The 13678-nt window shown below is 42.0% G+C and overlaps 1 pseudogene; it reads left to right on the top strand.

The window, feature by feature from the left end:
• Window positions 1-11648: 11648 nt before the first annotated feature.
• On the top strand, window positions 11649-13474 carry LOC108532359 (eukaryotic translation initiation factor 4B-like; annotated as a pseudogene).
• The last annotated feature ends 204 nt before the right edge of the window (window positions 13475-13678 follow it).

The raw sequence follows: 13678 nt of genomic DNA, 5'->3' as shown, positions 1-13678 counted from the left end.
CATCACTTGAGGTCAGGAGTTTGAGAATGGCTTGGCCAACATGGTGAAACCCTGTCTCTACTAAAAATACAAAAATTAACCTCGTATGGTGGCGCATGCCTGGAATTCCAGTCACTCGGAAGGCTGAGGCAGGAGAATCACTTGAACCCAGGAGGCACAGGTTGCAGTGAGCCAAGATCGCTCCACTGCACACCAGCCTGAGCAACAAGAGTGAAACTTCGTCTTGAAAAACTAAATAAAATAAATAAGTAAAAATAAACATAAAAGAAAGTGACTGCATCCAAAGATCTCATGGCCTGCACTCTTCTCCAGCTCCCAGGCTGGAAGCCAAGGGATGTTAGTGGAGTTCTGTTGGGCTGCAGGTCTTCCATGGTTTTCTCCCCACAAGTGCTTCCTTTACTTGTGGTGGGTTATGCATCAGTTATCCCATCTGTGGATCTGATCTCATTTCACCGTGAAGATATTCCTGTGTGTTTCTGGCATTGGGAAGTATTATTTTCCAGCTTTCAGTTATATTTCTTTGACCATGCTCATTGAAATTTGAAAAAGGATGAGGGGTTTTAAAGAATTGGTTTAGAAGAATGGTTCCCAAAATTTTGTATAAATTAGAATCATCTGAGAGTCTTTTTAAAATACAGAGACCTAGGTTCATCCCAAGTAATTTTCAACATAACTTTTCCCCAATTATATTAATAATGCATATTCATTGTTGAAATTTTGAATAAAAAAGTATATAGAGAAATACTGTTGTGAGAATGAAACCATAGACTTGAAAATTTTGAAATGTGACTTTTGGGGAGTTTCCTCCAGCCAGAAGTAGATGACAGTTTCACCTCATTTCTTTTGTAATTATAACACAAGATTTCCTCCCACTTCTCAGAAAGTGTTTCAAGAGCTATAGGAGGAGGCCCTTGTATTTAAACAAACAAACAAAATACATGAAAGTTAGAATATACATCTGAAAAGTATTCAAGTGTACATTCTGATAGTAGGGTGAGTATAGTTAAAAAAAGGTAAAATATAAGTAAGAAAGGTGGTTTAGATATTTATTTGTAATGGAATTACAGAATTTGTTTAACATTTTTAGCTTTTAGAATATATGACATAAAACCTTAGGAAGAAGGTATTGATTTGCCTCATCTCACACACACACGCACACACATACACACTCACAGAGGCTTACGTAGTTTCACAATTCATTAATCAGCAAAATTTGGGGAATATTCTTCAGTATTTTTAATTGTATAATATATGAAACTGATTTAAATTGTATTTGATGTTTTATAGCTGCTGTTTAATGTAATAGTACACTGTGAATATGTGCTTCTGTCAATAAATACAGGAATAGATATACTAGATCATATCTATCAGTGGTTGCATCATACTTCCTTTGTATTCATCAGGATAGGCTAGGTTATGTTGTAGTAACAAGCAATCCCCAAATCTCACAGTGAATTTTTCTTCAGGTTACTTGTGAGGACTCTGCTGCTGTATGTCACTGTTAACATTATTCCTCGACCCTGGCTTACAGAGCAACCATATTTAGAACATTGCTGGTCACTATAGTAGAGTGAGCAGAGGGCTTGAAGGTCTAGAACTGCTAACCAAACACTTGGATTGCAATGAACACATGTTACCTTTGCTTACAATTCATTGGCTAGAACAGGTTGCATGACCCTACCCAACTAAAAGGGGCCAGGAAATGCAGTCCTATGATGTATCCCAAAGGTGAAAAATCAAGCAGAAATATTCAGTGGGCAGCATTAATGACTACTACATATACATGTGCTGTAATTTATTGAACCAGTCCCCCATATTTGTACATTTATTATATTTCTGCTTTCTCTTTTATGATAATTAGCATCCTTATAAATAAATATTGCTTGGTTTCTTTTCTTCTTGGTAGCGGAATTTCTAGATCAAAGTATACATATATTTTAAGGCTTTTGTTCCATATTTAACAAATCACACTCTAGAAAGGTTTTATCTGTTTATAGCCTCACTGGATATTGGATGCACTACCTTAGGTCCCAGGAATCAAACTCAGGTCTCTAGAAAACCTCTATGGTAGGGATCCTCTGTCTCATGGATGTCCCCTGTCTGTCCACATTTGCATGTTCTGTGTCTGGGAACCTACAACACTCTATCTGTTGTAGGTTCAAGCTTTTATGATAATATCTATTTTCTTTATTCATGAAAGAAAATTGGTGCATGCTGAGTCCTTGGTCCCAACACTTTCCTCCCAGACACTGCAGAACTGCAGATGTTATTCTATTGCTTTCTGGAATGCAGTGCTCTAAAGAGGAGGTTGGAACTTTTCTTATAATTTCCTTTTTTTTTTCAGACAGAGTCTTGCTCTGTTGCTCAGGCTACTCTTGCCTCAAGCAATCCTCCCACCTCCACCTCCCAAAGTGCTGGGATTGCAGGTTTGAGCCACCACAGTCAGCTACTATTTACTCTTGTTGTTTGAAGATTTAGCCGTATGAATAAAGTGTCTATTAGTTTATCAGCCATATATCAGAACTTACCCCTTGAAAGTGGCCCCATTTATTTTGCAACAGGGGGCGGTGTTCAAAGTTTTGTCTCGTATTGTTCACAAACTGCCATGTGCCATGTGCCTTTGTCTTCCTTTCTCTCCTATTTGTTCCCATTGCTGCCTGCAAAGCTGCCTGGAGAGGATCCTTAACTGGCAGAGCCTTTCTTCAGAGATTTTGGAACTTGCATTCTGTCCTGTCACACTGTCTTCTGGGTATGTACCACCCCTTTATAAACACACAGAACTCAATTTTTGTTGTTTGCCTATATATATATAACTTGCCCAATTTTGTTTTGAAGCTGACCAATACCCAAATTTATTGGGAGCAGCATAATGAGCCAGAAATCACTTTGGCTGGGGCAGCTTGACACACACCATAAATGTATGAGAGCCCTCAGCATGTGGGCTTAATGGATAAATGAAGTGTGGAGTGAGCAAGTCTGGGAAAGCTTAGCCATAGAGGCTTGTTTCATTGCCATCCAGGTACTTGTGAGCATCAGCTACAAAGGACTGCAAGCTGTTGGGAAGATCTCCATCCCCTGCCACTGGGAAAGTTTTTCTTGTTTAATAGACAGGGAACCCAGAGAAATTCCTCTTTAGTTACAGGTGGAGGGGGGATGCCTTCGCATTAACAAAACTGAGTTTGGATAATGCTTCCTTTAAAAATTTTCTTTAAAAAGTGTGGGTCTGTCTATGATGAACATAATAAATTTTATTGCAGACATTTAGAAAGTTTTTTTTTTTTTTTTTTCTTTTTATGAGACGAGTCTCGCTCCTGTCGCCACAGGCTGGAGTGCAGTGGCCAGATCTACAGCTCACTGCAAGCTCCATCCTCACCTGGTTTAACGCCATTACTTCCTGCCTCAGCTCCCGAGTATCTGGGACTACAGGCACCCGCCCACCTTGCGGCTAAGTTTTTTGTAATTTTTATTAGTAGAGACGGGTGATCTTACCGTGTAGCCAGGAGTTCGATCCTCCCGACTCGTGATCCACCACCTACTTGGCCTCTCCAAAGAGCTGGGATTACAGGCTTGAGCTACCGCCAGTCCGGCCTAAAATTTTAAAGCCATCAAAGAAGACAACCATCCAGTCCTATTACACCATCTGAACATGACTACACTCTTCGTTCTTGCGCATTCTTTTAACCTCTTTAAAAGAATATAATGTTAAGATGTCTTATAAAAGTGTGATTGATTCGAAAAAAGTTATTATATCTTGCCATGTTCCATTTCACATACCTGAGACATGTATCCTAAATTCTAAGCCTGACATTTTATTTGAAGTGAAAAACCCCTCTCATTGTCCTTTGCAAACCCTTTTTTCCAGAAGTAAACCACTGTAAGCAATGACATAAGTAACCATGTTAAGCAATTGACGCTTATTCCATCCAAATATTTTCTGTGTTTATACAGATACAAAAAAAAACTTTAAACACATGTATCCCTTTTTGTTTGGAATTATGTTCTATGTATGGTTTACTTTTGTTCACTAAACAATGTATCTACTTAGTTATTTAATAATTTTTTTTCAGCCTGAGCAACATAGTGAGAACCCAGTTCTACAAAAAAATTTTGAAAGTTAGTTGGCATGGTGGAGGACACCTGTAATTTTTGCTACTTGGGAGGCTGAGGCAAGGGAATCACTTGAGCCCAGGATGTCAAGGCTGCAGCGAGCTATGATTGTGCCACTGTACTCCATCCTGGGTGATGGCGCGAGACCCTGTCTCTTAAATTTTTTTTTTTTTTTTTTTTTTTTTGGTGATGTCTCTATGCTAGGGACTAAGAACCCTGGATACCTTCTTAGAGCACAGCAAGGAACTCCATCTCACGTTGAAAAACAGGTACAGAGTATTTCATAAATAATTTATTTAACTATTCATCTACACTTTAGGTTGGTTCTAATATTTATGTTTTGACTGACAATGTTCCTCTTATTTGTCTAACCCTCTGCTAGCCCAGATGATGAGGAAGGTGGTAATTAATTCAGCAAATGGATTAATTACACTCTCATATTAACCACCACCTCTCTTCTGGATATGCAATTTAAAAATACTTATTGCTGTTATATCTAGTTAGCACTGCATTTGGGTTTTCTACTGTTACTGTTCTAAATTTTCAAGTAATTTCATGTTTATGATGACGCTTTTAATGGATTGGATAAAATGGGAATTTGCTAAGAAGTTTCTGGGGCCCATCTCTGATAGTGAGAACTAAATATTTGACCCTTGCCCCCATGCTCTGGCTTACAACTCCTAATATCCTTAGAATCTCCAAAGCGAGGTATGCTATTGAGACTGGAGGCTGGCAATCCCTAGGTAGCTTCAGGATGGGGGCTCGTCACAGGGAAGACCAAGGCACAATTAAGAGGGTTGAGACTTTTCAGCCCACCTATAACCTCTTGGGAGGAGAGGGGCAGAAGGTTAATTTCACTAATGGCCAATTAGCTAATCAAGCCCCCATAAAAGCCCAAAAGGACAGAATTTGGAGAGCCCATGGGAAGCACACCTCAACTCCATGGGGACAGATACTCCTGTGCTCAGGACACTTCTAGGGCTTCTCCAATGTATCCCTTCATCTGGCTGTTATTTGTGTCCTTTAGACTATCCTTCGCAACAAACTGGTAAATGTAAGTCTTACCCTGAGTACTGTGAGCCACTCTAGCAAATTAATTGAACCTGGGGAGGGGGTTGTGGGATCCTTGATTTACAGTCAGAAGCACAGGCAAAACAGCCTGGGGCTTGCGATTAGCATCGCAGCAGGGGAAGCAGTCTTATGGGACTGAGCCTCACCCTGTGGGATGTGACACTATCTCCAGGGGCATAGTTTTGGAATTGAACAGGGTTGGAGGACCCCCAGCTGGTGTCTGCTGCAGAATTGATTCCTTGCTTGGTGTATGGGGAACGTCCCCTGACTCCCCCTGCACTACAACACACACATTTGGCCACAGAAGTCTGTGTTGATAGCTGTGGTGTGAGAGTGGAGGGAAACACATCTGTTTTTTCTCCTCACATCTCTAGACCTCTTCACCTGCTGCCAGCGAGCCAATGTCACTGCGCATCTCTTTCAGTCTTTACGGTGGGAGCTGGTGCATTGATTTCTATTTAAACTTCAAAAGGCATTTAGAAGGGATAAGTTATGTTGGTAGATCATGTTATTTCACAGTAAGTCCATTTTTAATACCTTGAAATGTTCATATGGCTTTTAGTTACTGAGTAATGTAGAAGAAACTTGCCATGTCAGCTTCACTCTGCGCCGTATCACCTCCTCTTCAGCAAATTTGGCCTTCTTCCCAGGCCGCCTTGACACTTGCTCTAATGTGCTTGCCATGGGTAAACCCCTGGGCTTGTGCACTAGTCCCCTCCTGACCACCCCTTGTGACCGCTTCAGCCTCAGATGCCAAGCCTACCCATGCCACCCACCCTTCAGTTGTGTTGATCCACTGCAGGTCCTGGAGTGATCCACTGCAGGTCCTGTGAATGCCAGGAGTTCTCTCCTCTAACACAGGCTGTTTCCTTCGCTGGGAGCAAACCCCCTTCTCCTCTCCTGAGCTGACTTCCTCTTAAGAATGTTGAAATTCACTATGATACTGTAATACCCCAGCTGGTGTACAGCAGAAAGAACAGTTCAGTTAATATGAAACAAACATGGGATGTCCTGTCTCAGGTTCCAAAGCCAGTTCATCATGGAGCTAAAGTCCCCATTTGGTTACAATATGAAATACTAATTAAATATTTATGCTAAATACTGAAAGTCAAAGTTATATCCCCTAGAGAATTATGATTGCTAGGTTTGTTGGGTAATACTCTTAGTATGACATTGATAGGCTATGCTGTGGTTCTTTTTTACATTATCTCCAGGATTTGCGTAATTTCTCTTATACAGTAGTTCCCCCTTATCCATTGAGGATGCATTCCAAGACCCCTGGTGGATGCCTGAAACCACAAATCGTACTGAACCCTATATATACTATTTTTTTCCTATATATGCATACCTATGGTATTGTTTAATTTATAAATCAGGCAAGAAGTAGATTAACAAGAACAATAACAAAATAGAACAATTATAACAATATACTGTAATAAAAGTTGTGTGACTGTGGTCTCTCTCTCTCAACATGTATTATTGTACTGTACTCACCTATTTTCAAACCTCAGTTGATCATGGGTAGCTGTAGCTGAAACCATGGAAATTGAAATTGCAGATAAAGACGTGATATGGTTTGAATCTGTGTCTCCACCAAATCTCATGTTGAATTGTAATCCCCAGTGTTGGAGATGGGCCTGGTGGGAGATGATTGGCTCATGAGGGCGGAGTTCTCATGAATGGGGCAGCACCATTCCCTGGGAGGTGTTCTGATAATGAGTGAGCTACAGTGAGATCTGGTTGTTTAAAAGTGTGTGGCACCTCCCACCGACCCTCTTGCTCCTGCTGCGGCCATGTAAGATGTGCCTGCTTCCCTTTAACCTTCTGCCATGACTGAAAGCTTCTTGAAGCCTCCCCAGAAGCTGAGCAGAGGCCAGCATTATGCTTTCTGTATGGCTGGCAAAACTGTGAACCCATTTGTTTTAGATTGTGTACCTCTCCAGATGCAGCTATTTGTCAGGTTACTCATTTTTGTTGTTGCTGTTTTTCTTTTGTCAGTTACATTGAGCCATTTACTCATATTAAGTTGAGAAACAACTACAATCTTTGTGTCTTCCTTATGTGCACTGCTCTTTAGTCATATCACCTCTATTCCAGATGAATTTTACAATTCAAGTCCATGATTTTATATTTGTGAGCTTTAAATATTGTCTGGCTTGCTTTGGCCTGTGCTTCCTATCTATTGATCTTCATTTTGTTGAGCAGTACAGTTTGCTGTTATCCACAATTTCCATCTGCAGGCTTGCTCACCCAGGGTATGTGAGTCACCTGTGGCTGGTACAGAGTCCATGATGTTTCAAGGAGTTACTCATTTAATCTCTACTCATTCAGTCTCCATCTTTTAGGGGCTTATGGTGTGCAGATGAACAAATATAGGTCCTCAGCTGAGGAGCTTCCCTTCTGTATAGAAGGAGACAGGAATGAAGATGGCCATCCCAGTAGAATGTGGTCTATGGCAATAGAAGAAAGTGTTCTGGGGGCACAGGAGAAACATCCAATCATTATGGGATGGCAGAAGGTCACAAAAGACTACCAGGCTTTACTGCTTAGTTTTCTACCAAGTATTTACTGCTGCCCTGATTCTCTCTGCCTCCTTTGTGGTAACAGTCACTTTGGAGAGCCACCCTTCCCTGATTGCTATCTAAGCCTTTGGGCAGGGGCACCCACTCTCAGCTCCAGGGAGCATTACCCAATCAGTAAATTCCAAAGCCCAAGTTACCAGACTCAGCATGGAGAAGACATCATGGAAGGGAAGTAAAAATCAAAAGATACATCAATGTATGTGTTCTTTATTCCCTCTGTTTCCCCCTTCTCCTCACCTCATTTAAGTCAGCTTGGTGGTCATTGCTTCATGGGAGGTATGTGGCAAGTCAGAAAACAGAACTACCCTAGAAGTCTTGCTGGCTTTTTATACTTAGAAGAAGTGAATTCCTGAGAATAATTTATTTGAATAAACATGAAAGGAGAAGGATTTTCCCCAGACTAAAAATAGATTGTTCTGGTCAGATGGGGTGGCTCATGCCTGTAATTACAGCACTTTGGGAGGCCAAGGCGGGCAAACCACAAGACCAAGAGTTCGAGACCAGCCCGGCCAACATGGTGAAACCCTGTCTCTAGTAAAAAAAATTTAAAAAATTAAAAATAAATTAGCTAGGTGTAGTGGCGGGCACCTGTAATCCCAGCTACTCAGGAGGCTGAGGCAGGAGAATCGCTTGAACGCGGGAGACAGAGGTTGCAGTGAGCCGAGATCGTGTCACTGCACTCCAACCTGGGTGGCAGAGTGAGACGAGACTCCGTCTCAAAAAAAAAGAAAAAAGAAAAAAAAAAGAAGATTGTTCCAGGCTGGGAAGAAGAGAAGAGTGCTATGGCGGCAGGAGTAGATGTGGCAGGAGTAGAGGTGCATTACCCTGTTTTTTTGGTAGCCCTGTTAGAGCAAGAATCCAGAGAAAGACACATTCAGAAAGGCTTCTAGCACAGGAATAGCTGAGACCTGCCTGGCCTTGAAGGAGTCAGGAGGACAGGATAACAGATGTCATTGTGGCTTCCCATAGGCACTGATGACTGAAGACCAAATAGCTTTCCCCTATCCCCAATGCCTTAGCAAGACCCTAGGCTTGTGTGCGGTTCCCAAGAAAAGCTGAGGTTGTTTTTCCTGTAGCCCAGCAGGGCAATATTTGTATTATTTGTAGAGACAGAGTTTCGCCTTGTTGCCCAGCCTGAGGGCCTAGGGCTTGAGTCAGAAATTAAGTAGAGTCATGGACTATAAAGCAAGTTCTAGTTATTGGACTCCTTAGTTCATGAGCTGAAATGTACACTCATCACACACCCGAGGATATTTGAATTCCCTTCTGCCCTATTTCATTCTACCTTCTTTCCTTGCAAATGGTTTCTAAGACAGCATAAACAAATCAGCACCTTGGCGCTCCATCTAACTCATACAGTGTCCATTCTCAGACTTGCTCTGTCCTATACAGCAGTGTTCTTAGTAAAGCAACATTAGACAAAATTCAATACCATGGTAGAGAGAAGCTGATCCCATTCTACCCACCCAAACACCACTGGACACATACCAGTAGACAGCTTTGAGGACAGACAACCCAAACAGCATTCCAAATCCATTTTTCTGGGTATCAAATGTCAAAAGAAAGTTGTTTAAGTGACTCAAATAGAGATTAAAGGCTTTATTCAACTGATACACATCAGAGAGATTAAAGACTTTGTTCAACTGATACATATCAGAGAGCAACTAGAGGACAGCTGACCCTAGATTAAAGTGGGGTTGGGATTTTATAAGACAGGGGAAAGCTGAATGCATGAACTCGTGGTTTTGGCTTAGTTAGCATTTTTCACTTTCATCAAAACTCATAGTTGGAGGTCATTCCACTTTTGTGCCTCTTGCTTAAGGTCATTGGTAAAATTCTAATACTATCAAAATAGTATTTTCTGAGAAGTATTTTGGCAATCCTCGTGGCTTAAGTAAAAAACTTCCTGAAACATGTTTTAAAAATAATTATACTGAGGTATCTGTGGGAGTTGCTTGTAAAGATGCCAAGGGGACTTGTGGCTCACTGGGCCTGAAGAGCTGTAAACCAATCTGGCTTTACACAGATTTGTGATAGAGGTGAGGAAATGAGAGGTTTAGAGGATAGGAGGCTGCAGCCATGGCATTTAAGGATTTGGAGTTAAGGCAGTTGCAGGTTATGCCAAGTTCTAGGTGGTCATGATTTTGTTCCTGAAGCATTAGGTTGAAGCATATGCAATCACTGATGTTGTTGGTCAAAACCAGTATAATATCAGGAATTTTTATAGGGCTCAACCTAAATAAATATGGGCAAAAGTCAATATGGTTGAGTTGCTGAATTTGGTTCTGGGCCAAAGAACCTTGCTTATATATATCCTCTGTCCCTCTAACAACACAACTAGCTAGTTTTATCTTTTCACTTTTCCATGTTCACCTCAGCTGACTGGTCACTTTCTCTTGGAAACCTGGCTGTCGTCTTGGAAAAAGTGGATCTAGTTCTGCTTTTGCCATTGGAAAACATACTTTGAGCTTTCTCCATCTCAGATGGGTCAAAAACCCTTGTATATGTCATTCAGTCCACGTGATTGAAATCTAGGAGCTATGACTCCTAAATTGAGAGACAGAAATAAAATTTTAAAACCATATTCTTAACAAACATATTACAAATAGTTAATCTTAAATGGCAGCAGAATGTATCCCTGGTGTCTGAGCCAAAGTTAATGTGTATACTTTTGAGAGCCCCTGCTAAGCTGCCTATTGCATTGGCTGCAATATGGCACTAACAGGCGGAACGGCATTCTCATGACCAGACACTAAATGAACATCATCCCAAAGAATTACCATAATATCCTTTATATCTTATAATTGTATGAAATGACGCAAGCAGCTGTGTCCGTCAAAGGCTTTATAAACGGCACAGAAAATAAGTACCCTGTGATTGGCATCTATTAACAAAATGAACACCCCAGGCACACTATTTCATTACTCCCACTGGCTCCCAGAGGTATAATTAGGGTTGAATTTTTCATGAACATAAACATTATTTTCTTTGTCCACTATGCTATGCTTTGTGCCTGACTCTTCAATATTCCACTCAGAAAAACAGAAAAGGAGAGAAGAGAGGCATATCCTCATTGGCTGAAAGTGATTCTGTGGCTTGCTGTAAGGGTGCCCAGGCCCCTAGCATGGAGCTTCGAGTCCTCTTTCAGGCAGAACTCTCCCAGACCTGCTTTGCCCACTCCTGGCTTATGCTGAGGTTGGAGAAAGACCCAGCATCATCATCTGGAGCTCGGTATCTCTTGCAGAACCCTCAGGTTTTGGAGACATAAATATATGGTCTTCATTGTTAGTCTACTTACTCTATAATTTTTAAGTCATTTTTTAAGAAAAATAATAGTGAAATGGCTGTGATTGTTCTTGTTCTTCCTCTCGGTTTATTTGGTTGGATGATATCTGGTCTGATTTGCAGTCATGTTTGAAATGCTTTGCCAGTGGAATTTATCAGTCATTACCCCCAGAATCTTACTGAAATATAAATCTAATAATGCCATCCCCTTGGGTTTTCTATTATCAATGGGAGAAAGTCCAAGTTGAACAGCATAGCCTGTGGGGTCTTTGTGAGATGCCCCTGAATGATCTCCATCTATGTTTCCTGTCTCTCCCTTCATAGGCAATCTACTCTCTAGCCACATTAAATGTCTTATGATTCTCTAATTGTGCCTTTCTTTTACACAATCCTGGGATATAATTTTCCTACATCTCCACCTTGCTAAAAGTAACCCTCAAAAGTAAAATCAAGCCTTCGTGTTCTCTCTCTGTCTCCCAACAGGGCGGCCTCAGAAAAGAAGAATAAGGAAGAGGAGGAGGAGGAGGAGGAGAAGGGGAGGAGGAGGGACAGGGGAGGAGGAGAAAGAGGGGAAGGGAGGGAGGAGAAGATGGAGGAGGGGAGGAGGAGGAGAAGGAGAAGTAGAAGACAATTTTCCTAATAGACTTTCTGGCTGAGGATGGGCAGACTGGTGGAGGAAGCACCTATATTCCCAGACTGGGCTGATGAAACAGATGAGCCAGAGGAAATGCTTCAACCACTTGGCACAGTAATGATGACGATGTGTGTAGGACATCTCCAATTGACCATTCCATTCTTCCCGCTGTTCCACGGGTTGCTGGGGAACCCCATATTGATTGGAGCCATCTTCCCAAATCACCATCCTACAATGCTCTTCTAGGGAACCTGCTCTATGATGTGATAGAAGACTCAATTAAGGAATTATTTAGAGGATTAAATATCGGTACAGCGCACTGACCACATGAACCCAGCAATCCAGAGAGGCTGAAAAGTTTTAGTTATCCTGGGTTTGAGGACCTGGATTCCCTGTTCAGTTTCCTGGGTCTCAATGAAGAGTCTCTAGGTAACAGGATAATTAGAGTGGATATTGCTGACCAAGCACAGGATAAAGACAGGGATGACTGTTCTCTTGGCCAGGATAGAAATCAGGATACTGACAAAACAGATATACTGGAGGCCCATCCTGCCACAGACAGCTTTGATGACTACCTGCCTAGAAGAGGTGATGATAGCTTTGGAGACAAGTATCAAGATCATGCGATTCAGACCAGTATCATGATGGGTATCAGGATGGGTTTAGAGAGGGCTCACACCAGGATATAGATCGATGTGGGGGCCAGGATTAAGATGATGACTGAGGCAGCAGCGACTATGATAGAGGCTGTGATTCTGCAACAGGCAGTGGTAGAAGAGCATTTGGTAGTGGGTACCTCAGAGATGATGACTACTGAAGAGGCAGGTGAAGACCAGTAAGACAGACAAGACAATTGATCATGGAGCTCCAGAGATGATTACTCTTGGGGTGATTATAGGCATGAGGATAGGGGTCCCTCCCAAAGATCAGAACTGAATCTAAAGCCTCAGAGCACTCATAAGGAGGACGATTCCTCTTCTAGCACCCCCGTCCCAGTTAAGTAGCTTCTATCTTTGGAGGGGGAAAGTCCATTGACACAGTTGCTAGAAAAAGAGAAGCAGAAGAACAGCTACAGAAGAAACAAGAGAAACTATAGTGGCAGTTGGATGAGCCAAACCTAGAACAATGGCCTCTGGAGAGACATCCAAGCTGGCAAAGTGAAGAAACTCAGGAATGGGAATGGTGGAGGACAGGAAGTGAGCCAGTGCAGACTGGGACCCAGCCGCATCAGGCAGAAGCACATCAGACCAGGATGCATGACGAAGAGAGAGTGAGAAGTCTCTAGAAAATGAAACACTCAATAAAGAGAAACACTGCCACTCTCCAATTTCTAAGCCTCCCAAACCTGATCAACTCCTCAAGGTGATGCCAGCCCCTCCACCAAAGGAAACTGCTTAGGTGAAAAGAAGTTCTAATCCTCGTATTCCATCTCAGAGCTCAGACACAGAGCAGCAATCCCCTACAGGTATTGAGGGAAAAGTACCTCCAGTTCAACCCTCAGAGGAAGGACCAGCAAAGAAAGATGAAAATAAAGTAGATGGAATGAATGTCCAAAAGTCCAAACTGGGAACTCGGGCCATGGTCCAGGAGATGGAGGGAACAAAGACAGCTGGAAGGAGTCAGACAGGAAAGATGGCAAAAAGATCAAGTCTGCAGATCTGCACCTGAGCTAAAGAAACCTGAGGAAAATCCAGCCTCCAAGTTCAGTTCTGCAAGCAAGTGTGCTGCAAGCAAGTGTTCTGCTGTCTCTGTTGATGGTGAAGATGAAAAGGAAGGAGCACATTACACCAAATAGACCTCCTGTGCTTTCTCCTAGTCTCTCTCCACCCTGGACATTCAAGAGCAAAGCAAACCTCCATCCAGACAAGACAAAATAACACTCACCACCTCCTGGGGGAGGAAAAAATCAGGGTCAAGTTCTGATCAAATAGATATGTCTCAACCCAAAGGCAAGCTTTCTATTTAATTTGGAAATGCTGAAGACATTTCTGCTAGAGAA

This window comes from Rhinopithecus bieti, unplaced genomic scaffold, assembly GCF_001698545.2.
Source record: "Rhinopithecus bieti isolate Rb0 unplaced genomic scaffold, ASM169854v2 scaffold_9581, whole genome shotgun sequence".
NCBI classification, from domain to species: domain Eukaryota; kingdom Metazoa; phylum Chordata; class Mammalia; order Primates; family Cercopithecidae; genus Rhinopithecus; species Rhinopithecus bieti.
The sequence above is the reverse complement of the archived record's forward strand: the minus strand, read 5'-3'. Positions and strand labels throughout refer to the sequence as shown.